Genomic DNA, 10,833 nt, shown 5'->3' on the forward strand with positions numbered 1-10,833 from the left:
AAAGGTTTTTATGAGGTGATTGTCAGCAAGGTCAAACACTTGCTATGTAACTAGTCTTCTCATTTGTAAAAATCCTACAAACTACAAAAATCAGTTTCAGAAAGGATAATAAGGTCTTTTCTTATCTACCAAACCACTAGCATAAATACCCCTCCATCCTACCCCCACCCCCGCTACATACACACAAAAAACACGCGATGAACATGAAATGGATCTGTCCAAAGCAGGCTTTTTTCTTTGAGGCACTATTGCTGTCTGTTTACAATGAAGAGTTCAGAGGCTGCCTCTAACATCAGTCTTGGCAAGCCAACAACACCAACAGGTGAAGCAGGAAGCTGAAACCTTTTATCTCTTCCATTTTTGACATTTATTTTCCTTTTCATACCACCAGATGGGTGGTGGTTCATACACTGATATATTTAGCAATCTGGAACAAAAATTGCTATGCTCTGAAGAGAGGCAAAAATAATATTAAAGTATTTTTACACTTATTATTAAAGGTGTTAGATTTTTCTTTTGATTTTGGGTTAAAAAACTGAATTGTGAATCAGAGTACGAGAGCAAATCAGTGATCTAGATAAGATGTGGGACAGATTTCATTGTAGTAGTCTTCCTTGGGTGGAATATGAAGGACACTTACTGTTAGCTTATTTCCCATTCCTACTCCCTGGGCCAGGGTGAGCTGTAAAGTATGAAATTAAAGCTGTGAATAGAAGTATGTGCATCTAGAATGCTTGAAGAAGCACAGCTATGAATAGCCACTGTCCCCATCAGAGCCAAAGGATGATGTCATGATCCTGGTGGCACTGGGGACTCACCCACGGCAAAGCTGGAGAGTTGGCAAAAAGATAAGAGGATCCCATTGATGAAAAGATGTCACAGAAGACAGTAAGATAACCAGGATCAGAACATACAACGTAAGAAGTGACCCAGGGAAATTATTTCAGTCAAAGGCTTTGGATTTCCACTTCTGACTATGATGGTACTCTGTATTGTAGACCAAACTTACCGTATAGCATAGATAATAAATGTACAAAAAGTATGTTTGAAAAAAAAGCAAACTTTCTAAGGCAAACAGCAGATTCTTCAGAAAATGGGAAATGGCCCAGAAATTGGGTAAAAATGGAGTAAAATTGGCTAAAAATTGAGCGCGAAAATGTGGATTATTTTATCTTCCAGTGCTGAGAGCACACAAATTTAGTTTCCATGGGTTGCCACTATCTCAACCCAGGTCACCAATCATATAATGAAGGAGCCAGTTTCCAAGAGGATGCCATGTGGAAAAGAACAGAGGCCCCAGGAATATAGTGCTAATTAGCCTGTTCCAGTGATGTCCATGTATTTGAATTCCCCTAGCTGTTGTCCTAAGCAGTATGAAGCAGAGACACAGTATCTGTGATAAATGCTATCTGAAATCTTGACTTACAGAATCATGAACAAAGAGATGGACTGTGTTTTCAAAGCTCTTGCTTCAGCACATTTTTGCTAACACCAATTATTAGTAGAAACTTGTCCTTTTTTGTCTACTGGCTATTTGACTGGTTGAATCCTCTCTGGAGGAACATTACATCCAAAATGTTTCCACTTTTCCCCATATGCAATGTCTAACAGTATAAATTATATAAAATATTAAAAAATGAAAACAAGTACAGACCAACAGATGATCCAACATTAGATTTAGCCTGATATAAACTTTAAAATAACTATGATTGATACACTCAAGGAAATAGATGGCAATATGGAAACTTGCACCAAAATGTGATTGGTTTATTTAATTATAATTAACTAGCTTAAAATTATCTTCAATTAGTTGTAGTAAAGGGTTTCAATTCAAAATGTCAAGTTATGAGTATAATGCATTTTAGACTCAGATAGCAAAACAGATTGAACATGGGTGATGGGAGATTACAAGTAAACTGAAAACCAATGGCAAAATCTAATTTGAACATGAGAAGTTATAAAACAAAAAGAGAAAATTTATTAATAAGCATAAATTATATGCTTGGTAATAAACACAACAAACATATATGACTGTATTCTTATAAGAAAAGCAGAGTAAAAATGTGTAGCTCAATACCTGAAGAAGGGCAGGAATTTCTCATAACTAATTAATAATATTAATACATTGATACATATGTATATAGATCCCAAAACGAACAAATTCAAAGCTCATTAAAAAACAAGAAATAGAGAATTTGAAAACCTGCTAAGGCTAAAAAAAGAATAAAGATCAAAGTAGAAACTTGGTTTTAATTAGACATTCAGTCAATGTACTACAGGAAGCATGGAAGTTAGAAGACAATTGAGGGAATATTTATTTTTGCTAAAGCAAATAATGTCAACATAAAAAGTTTTATCCGCCCCCCTCAAAAAAGTCCTTCAAAGCCAGGGTAGTGGTGGCTCACGCTTGTAATCCTAGCTACTCAAGAGGCTGAGATCAAAGTATTGCAGTATTGGGGTATGAAGTCTGTGAGTCTTTATATTCAATTAATCACAAACTGGAATTGAAGCTATAGTCCAAGTGGGAGAGCACGAGCCCTGAGCACAAAACTATCTAGACCCTGAGTTCAAGCCATGAGACCAGCACAAAAGAGAGAGAGAGAAATAAATAAAGTGTGAGAGAGAAATAAAGAGAGAGAGAAAGAGAAAGAAAGAAGAAAGGAAAGAAGGAACAAAGAAAGAAGACAGAAGGAAGGAAGGAAGGAAGGAAGGAAGAGAGGGAGGGAGGGAGGAAAGAAGGAAGGAAGGAAGGAAGAAGAGAGAGAAAGAGAAAGAAAGAAGGAAGGAAGGAAGCAAGGAAAGAGAGGAAGAAAGAAAGAAGAAAGAGGGGCTGGGAATATGGCCTCCTGGTAAGAGTGCTTGACTCGTATACATGAAGCCCTGGGTTTGATTCCCCAGCACCACATATATAGAAAACGGCCAGAAGTGGCACTGTGGCTCAAGTGGCAGAGTGCCACTTGAGCAAAAGGAAGCCAGGGACAGTGCTCAGGCCCTGAGTTCAAGGCCCAGGACTGGCAAAAAAAAAAAGAAGAAGAAGAAAGAAAGAAGAGAGAGAAAGAGGAAGAAAGAAAGAGAGATGAAAGAGAGAGAGAAAGAAGGAAGGAAGGAAATAAGGAGAATTATAAACAAACAAAAATTATTCAACTTGATTTTATTAAGTCTACCTGAAATGAAGTGATGATAATTCTGAAGTTACAAATGACCCATTTGTAAATATGACATAGCTAAAGTAGATAAAGGAAAAAAATCATAATTCAATAGATTCTGTTTCATATTTGCTTCTGGAGAATTCTACTTTATATCCATCTTTGTCTTCAAGAGTAATCTTTGCCTTCAGGACACTCTATTATTGAACCTTTGTTCATTCTGTACAATCTTTATTCCAGTTCTTTGAAGATACTAGCCAAGCTTCTGCTCCTAGACTTCTGCATTTTCTCATTCCTCTAACTTGAGTGAGTGCTTTTCCTGTGAGATATATACAAGGTTGCTTCCCTCATTTCTTCCATAGTTTCACTTACCATCTTTTTAATGAGTGCCCTGCTGATTTCCACAACACTTCTTTGTAACACTCCTTGCTTCATCTTTCCTTGTTAGCGCCCACCAAATATACTAGAGTTTTCCTTCTTACTCACTTTCCTTTGTCTTTCTTTTCTCTCTTTCTTTCTTTCCTTTTATTTCTTCTTTCTCTCTCTTTCTTCTTCCTTCCTTTTTCCTTCCTTCATTCTTTCCTTTTTCCCTTCCTCTTTTTATTCCTTTCTTTCTTCTTTATCTGTTTTAATTTTAAATCAAAGTCTTACTACATAGCCCAAGCTGGCCTTGAACTTACAGTCCTCCTATCTCAATCTCTTCTTGAGTGATGGAATTGCAGATGTATGCCATCATATCTGGTTTAATCTAATTACTTTTCTTATTTAATAAAATAAATCCCAAGAGTAGTAATTTTGGTCTATTATTATATCCCTATAGTGCTTATATCATAGTGTCATCAGTATATTCTGTAGTGCTTATGGCAGCTATCATATTCTGCTCAACAAATACTTGGAATTAATTGATGAGTTGGATACAGCAGGAGGGCTGTGGCTCATACTTGAAATGCAGTAGAAGAATGATAATACTTCCTGGGTTTTTAGAGATAGATGATTGATGAATGAAAAACTTCCAACATCAGGCATTGCAGCTGGACTTGAGGAAAAGCAGGTGGAAATGGGTATTTGAAAGATTCCAGTTAAGGATTGAATCTTGGGTAGGAACTGGAAATGGACATGTGAGTTCACCTTGTGTGGGTAGTATGCATGGGGAGGGGAGCATTAGAGGTAAAGTTGGGATTGTCAGAACACTCTGAAGTCAGGACACCTAGAGTCTTGAAATAGAGGGTAAGGATTGGGAGTTACTTTTGTAGAAAAAAAGGCCTTTGTAGTTTCTTAGTAAGAAGAGGAGTGACAGAATTGGAACTTTCATTTATGAAGATCAACACAGCAATCAGGAGTGATTGGACAGCAGAGGTATAGACACATCAGTGATGAGACCATTTAAATAACTCCAAAATATAGTTAATGAGGTCAGAATTTTTATGACAGTGAATAGAGTAAAGAAGTGGAGGCAGAAAGAAGAGTGGAAGAGAGAACTGACAGGTCTTGACAGCTGATTAGAACCTGAGTAGAAGAAGTAAGATATAACAGTGAGGTTTCAAACTTGAAGTGACCTCCAGCACCATGCATGCACTGGAGTTGGATCTGAGTGGCTAACAGATGGTGAAGCCTCTAATGGAAAAAGAGAAAAGTGAAACAGACTGCTTTGAGGGTTAAGTTGGAATTTAGATTATTGGCCAGACTTGAGATTATTCATGGCACTCTATCTCCTGGAGAAATCACCTTTCTCCTTTTGGGCCAATGTCATTCTGCCTTATAGAGCCCATACTTGGTAGTATAATGTCAAGTAATCAAGTTACTCAACCACTGTGGGTTGTATATGGAACTTTCACAGTGGGCTCTTTTGGGCGGAGACTAAAATATGGTAAAGTCTAAGCATGGTTTTAATTTCTTCATTTGGCTCTACTGCTCTTCTTCTACAAAAGCTAGAGAAAACAATTCTCCAAGTCAAAGGCTTAAGGTCAATTGCCTAGAAGACTAGACCCAAAGAAAGCAGTCTCCAGACAGGACATCTTTAAGCCGGAACTGGCCTATCCCAGCATCCCTCCACTCGTCCCCTGGGAGAGCTCACAGCAGAAAATGTGAGGTTGGCAATCACCATTGTTTCCTCCTGAGAATGCTTACTGATAACTTATTCAGCTTTCATTAAGTGTAATATAGCTACTTTTATGAGCAGCAAAATACGGTTTGTAATAAAGCAGTGATTTTTAGTATTCCTGGGTAGCCCCAGTGACCTATTACATACTGGAAGGTGGAATAAGAAAGGCTTACTTCCATACAGGAAAATCCCACCTGATGTTACTGCTCTTTATAGGACAAGCAGAACTTTCTATAGGGTAGCCTCGCCATTTAAAGAAATGATGTTGCCCTTTTGTAAGCAAAATAGTATTTATCAATGTGATTAACCATTTTCTTACTTATGTGTCTTGAAACATTAAGGATTCTACAGGTAAGAATAGCACCATAGACAGAAAATAACTGGTTCACATTCTAATTGGGCCACTGTAGTGGACACTGCTCATTGCCTATGTCACATACATTCTACATTCTTTTTTTCTTGAACAGAACAATGTTTTTGTGGCTTGGGAGTGCCTCTGATTAGCTTAAGAGATTCTTCATCTCTGCCAATGATTAGGTCATAAATGGGTCCATGAACCCAAATTGGGTCACTGGGAAATGAGGAAAGTTTCTGGTGAGTACCGTGGACAGACATACTCTTTTAGGACACCTTAAAGCAACTCTGTCTACAAAATGTGAAAGAAGAAAACACCCACCTATGGCCATGAAGGGAGATATATTTAGGGTAATGCCAAAACAGACTGACAGAAAGAATCTGAGTTTTTAGTACACAATAGGGCTTCCAGATTGTGTGAGTTTCTAGATTGTGTGCCCTTCTATATTTGTAGTTGCATGAACCAGTAATTTCCTAATTATTTATAGTTCTTTGAAGTATTGGTGCTGTTACCTGCCTCTGAAAGCAGCTTAATTGATAGAACCACTAACCAATTCGGACCCTTAGGCAGGTTGCTTTACCACAATAACCTCAACATCTATAACCACAAGCCACTGAAAAGGGAAAATAAAAAGGAACAGAATTTTGGAAAATGCCAGGTTGAATTAACACACTTGGAGATCATCAGAGTTAACCAAAGCAATGTTTCTTTGTCTGATAATGGTAGTGGCTCCTTTTAAGTAGGTGGGGAAGGTTGTATAGGGGGGCAGAATTTAGGGACATGGCTACCTAATTTGCTATATAATTTATATCATTGGTGAGAAGCAGTTGCTTCTTTGGCCCTTAACTGCTAAATGGCCCTGATTCTGGATTCAATGGGTGTCTGACATCTTCTGCTGCTGAGATAGTGTTATCTTTGGCTCAGTGTTTTATTCGAAGCATTTTCTATGTTTCAAAAAGGTCAGAGATCTGGGTGTCTCCAGAGACTGCTGACCTGCCTAAGTGACTGGCTTCTTCTGCCTGTCAATAAATGTCATCTTGTGTCCTGATACTTGTTTTCCTTAAAAGGCCGATGCCATTGCTAACTGCTCCCCTTATTCTTGTACTTAGTCAAACAATATTTATTGAACACCTACTGAGTGCCAGGCATTTTTAGTTTATCCAGGCTTCCATAGCAATGTACTACAGACTGGTTTGGTTTAAATAATAAGGCATGCATTGTCTCACAGTTCTGAAATCTAATAACTAAAATGTTGGCACTTTGGGTTACCCTAAGGCCTTGTTTCTTGGCATCCCTTTGTATATGTCTATATCTAGGTTTCTTCTTATAAGCCTGCCAATTATATTGGAGACTTCCCTAAAATCCTCATTTTAACTTAATTAACTTTTCAAAGACCTTCCTTCCAAATATGATTACATTTTGAGGCAATTAGGACTTGAACATATGGCCTTCCCTTTCCTTCCCTTCCCTCCCCTCTCCTCTCTCCTCCCTCCCCTCCCTTCCTTTCTCTTCCCTTCCTTTTTAAAAGTAATGACAGGATCTGGCCATGTAGCCCAGGCTGGCCCATGAACCCACCAGCCTCTTGCCTCAGCCTCAAGAGTGCTGGGATTACATGCTTATGCCACCATGCCATGTGTGTTCACTTAATGGATTTTAAGTGACTACAATTCAGCCTTTAACAAGGATCAAGCACAAAGAACGATAAGACCCTAGCAGCAGTTTGCTTCGAATGTGCTGACTTCCCTGCACTCTTGCTTTGTCTTCTCAGAAGCCAAGTGATGCCCTTAGTGGGACAGCAGACATGCCTTTCAGCAGCAAGGGAGCCCTTGTCAAGGGCTCTGAATCCACTTTTTCCTTTGTAGGAAACTCCCTTCTCTTACAAATCTCTGCCATTACTCACTGATACTTCCCTATTACTGCTTTTGCTGATTCTGTGCAAAGTGATAAATTTAGCCTAACTCTTTCTGAGTTGTAGGTAAAACACATTTAGAATTACAGAAGAAGAAAAAGCAAGTTGTCTGCAAAAATGTATTCAGTGTCAGAATGACTCTGATCTGTGGAGACTCTGTTTGAGCTGTAGGTATAGCAGCATTATGGCTAACCTTCATTAAACATTTGTTCTATGACAATCTCGGGGCTAGATGTGTTATATATGTATATTACCTCATTAATCCACAAAACAGTACCTTGGACTCATCATTCTCTGTTTTTAGATGAGAAAATTGACATTCAGACAGGTGAGTTCACTTAGCTCAGCCTTGGGCACCAGCACCTACATTTTTTTTTACCACCAGTCAGCAATGAGAGAAAAGAAGGTAACAATTCTTATCTAATTCTTGGAGTAGGAGGTGGTAGTTGCTCATTTTTGCTGAAATTTAATTATATATCTCTATATAGCGGACTGATGAGATACTTGAGTCCTTGCCCAAGGACACAGGTGAGTTAGAAGTCTGAATTATAGTTCTATTTTCCTGATTTCAGGTCTAACATTGTTCAATCTACCTCCATATGGTCCCTTTGATTCTCCATTTACTATATAATAATAATTATAACAAGAATGTAATTATTTTTAAAGTGTCTTTTGTATCTTAAAATATTTTTACCTATTTATATTTGCAAAGCAACTTAAAAAAAGAAAAACAAAGAAATGAACAAACTGTTATTGGCTTCACAGAATATGTCCCGAACTTCTCTACTCCAGGAGGAGCAGGAAACAATGAGAAACAGGAAGTGTCTTAGAAGAGCTGTGTTTCTTTTCATTGTCATTGTGGGCTGATGCTATTCTGGGTCCCCTATGACCCAGCATTGGTATCTAACCAAAAGACTACCACACCAAAGCCACCAGCACAACTCTGTTCATCGCAGCACAATTCGTCATCACTAGAATATGGAACCAACCCAGATGCCCCTCAGTAGATGAGTGGATCAAGAAAATGTGGTACACATACACAATGGAATCCTATGCCTCTACCAGAAAGAATGACATTGTCCTGGTTGTAAGGAAATGGAAAAACTTGGAAAAAATCATTCTAAGTGAAGTGAGCCAAAGAAACATAAACTCTATGGTTTCCCTCACTGGGAATAATTAGTACGTGTCTAGGATAATCCTAGCAGAAAATCACAATAGCTCAATAGTTATGTCTATATGAACACAAGATGATGCTAAGCAAAACGAACTCCAAGTTATGGAAACAAGTGGTTTATCATTGTTGTTATTTTCAACATACATGTGAAATTATGCCATTTTTCTTTTGTCTTTCTTTCCCATGGTTTTACCCCTGTTGGCGCTGTAACTGATTTTGGTACCCTGGATATTGTACATACATCTATTGGAATAAGGAAAGGGAAAGGAAATACCAACATGGAGAGACAAAGGACAAAAATAAAAACCAATGCAACAGCAATGCTTACAAAAGTATATGGTGTAAACCAACTGTACAACTTGTAGGGGGGAGGGGAATGGGGAAGGGGAAGGCAAGGGTGAAATGACGGAGGAGGTAACAAATTGGATAAGAAATGTACTCACTGCCTTGCGCATGAAACTGTAACCGCCCTGTATATAACCTTGACAATAAAGAAATGAAAAAGGAAGTCATCATCCAAAACTGAAGACAAAGCATTCAGTTCCAGGGGAGAAGCCACTCCATCTGAAGAGCAGAACTACAAGCATGGAAGAAACACAGAGCCTCTGTAGCCAAGGTAAATAAGTTGTTAACTTCTTAGTTTGGTGATATAGCTCAATAGTTGAGTACAGCCTAGCATGTGCAAGGCCCAGAGGTTTACTCCTCAGCACTATAAGGAAATAATACAAAACAAAACAAAAAGTTATAAACAAGTTGGGGAGAAATGTATTATTCTGCTATAATGCATGTCATAGTGTGAACTCCAACAGGTGTCAAAAACTGGAATGAATGTAGGTAGTATGTTCTTCCATAATCCATTTCAATGTACTATACTCCCAGGAGTAAAAGTCCAAGCCAAGTTTGGATTATGTGCCTGTCTTTGACCACCTTGTGTGGTTAACATAAGCACCTACAGAGGTTGTAATATTGTTAATGTAGGCACCTATGGTGACATATGTCACCTGTAGGTGACATATCTAAAAGTATGTCAGCTGTGAGAAAGTAAGGTTGGGCACCTGGATTAGCTGCTTTTTAAAATTAAAAACGAAAACTGAAGTGAGAGCACACAGGATCTGAGTTCAAGCCCTATTATTACAGTACATGTGCATTTACCTTCCAACAACCCACCCCAGTCTTCAGACACAAACTGATCTAAGAGTCTTTTTATGCTTTTAAATTACCCAGGAACCCAGAGAGATTTGTGTTACATAAATGTCATGTTCATATGACACTGGAAAGTTTAAAAATATTCATTAATGACCTAAAAGCAACAATAAACTTATTTCATATAGGGATAAATGGCATTTTTCAAATAAAAAGATCACGTTTTCTAAAAACAAATATATTTTGCAAATCTCTTAATGGCTATTTTCACCAAAAGCAACTAAATAGGCAGATCTGCTTTTGCATTTACTCCATTGTGATATTTTATTTTCATTCAAAAATGTGAAGAAAAGTTTATCTTACCCAAATGTGTAGTAGGAAAGAGAAGAGTACTTTGTCTTAGAAATCATTTTGGACATTCTCTTTTAAGACTATGCCAAACTATGTGTAAATGGTAGTATGTGTAAGTAGTACGTACTGAAAAAAAATTGAACACTTATCAATGCACTTTTTTATACCCCTTCACATTAAAATCCATTAGAGTCTCTTGACTTCAAATGTGTCTCACTTGCACACAATTTTGTGCCATGTGGTGCTGGTTTGCTTTGAAATGTTAGTTTAGCGGTATGTCTAGCACAATGATGAGAGTACTTACTTTGCATACATGAGATTTTGGATTTGATCTCCTCTATTTTTTTCCAAAAAAGGAGAAAAAAGGAAACAAAATATTGGCTCAATGAGTTTTGCAGATCTTCCAAATATTGATGCATTTCATTTGTTAACCTCCATCTCATCAGAGAAACATTTGAGCATTAGAGGGTACCACCCACATGGTAGTAAAATATGCTTCCAAATATTTACATAAAATGTCAAATTCTGTTATTAACAAAAGCACTGTCCATTGTTTACCCTGAACTTCTTTCATTTTTGAATACTTAATGAATGATATCTGGGGAGGGAAGCTAATTGTTTCTGGGTCACACATCTTCAGTTGAAGGAAGAATA

Source organism: Perognathus longimembris, chromosome 12 (genome assembly GCF_023159225.1).
Source record: "Perognathus longimembris pacificus isolate PPM17 chromosome 12, ASM2315922v1, whole genome shotgun sequence".
Classification (NCBI taxonomy): Eukaryota; Metazoa; Chordata; class Mammalia; order Rodentia; family Heteromyidae; genus Perognathus; species Perognathus longimembris.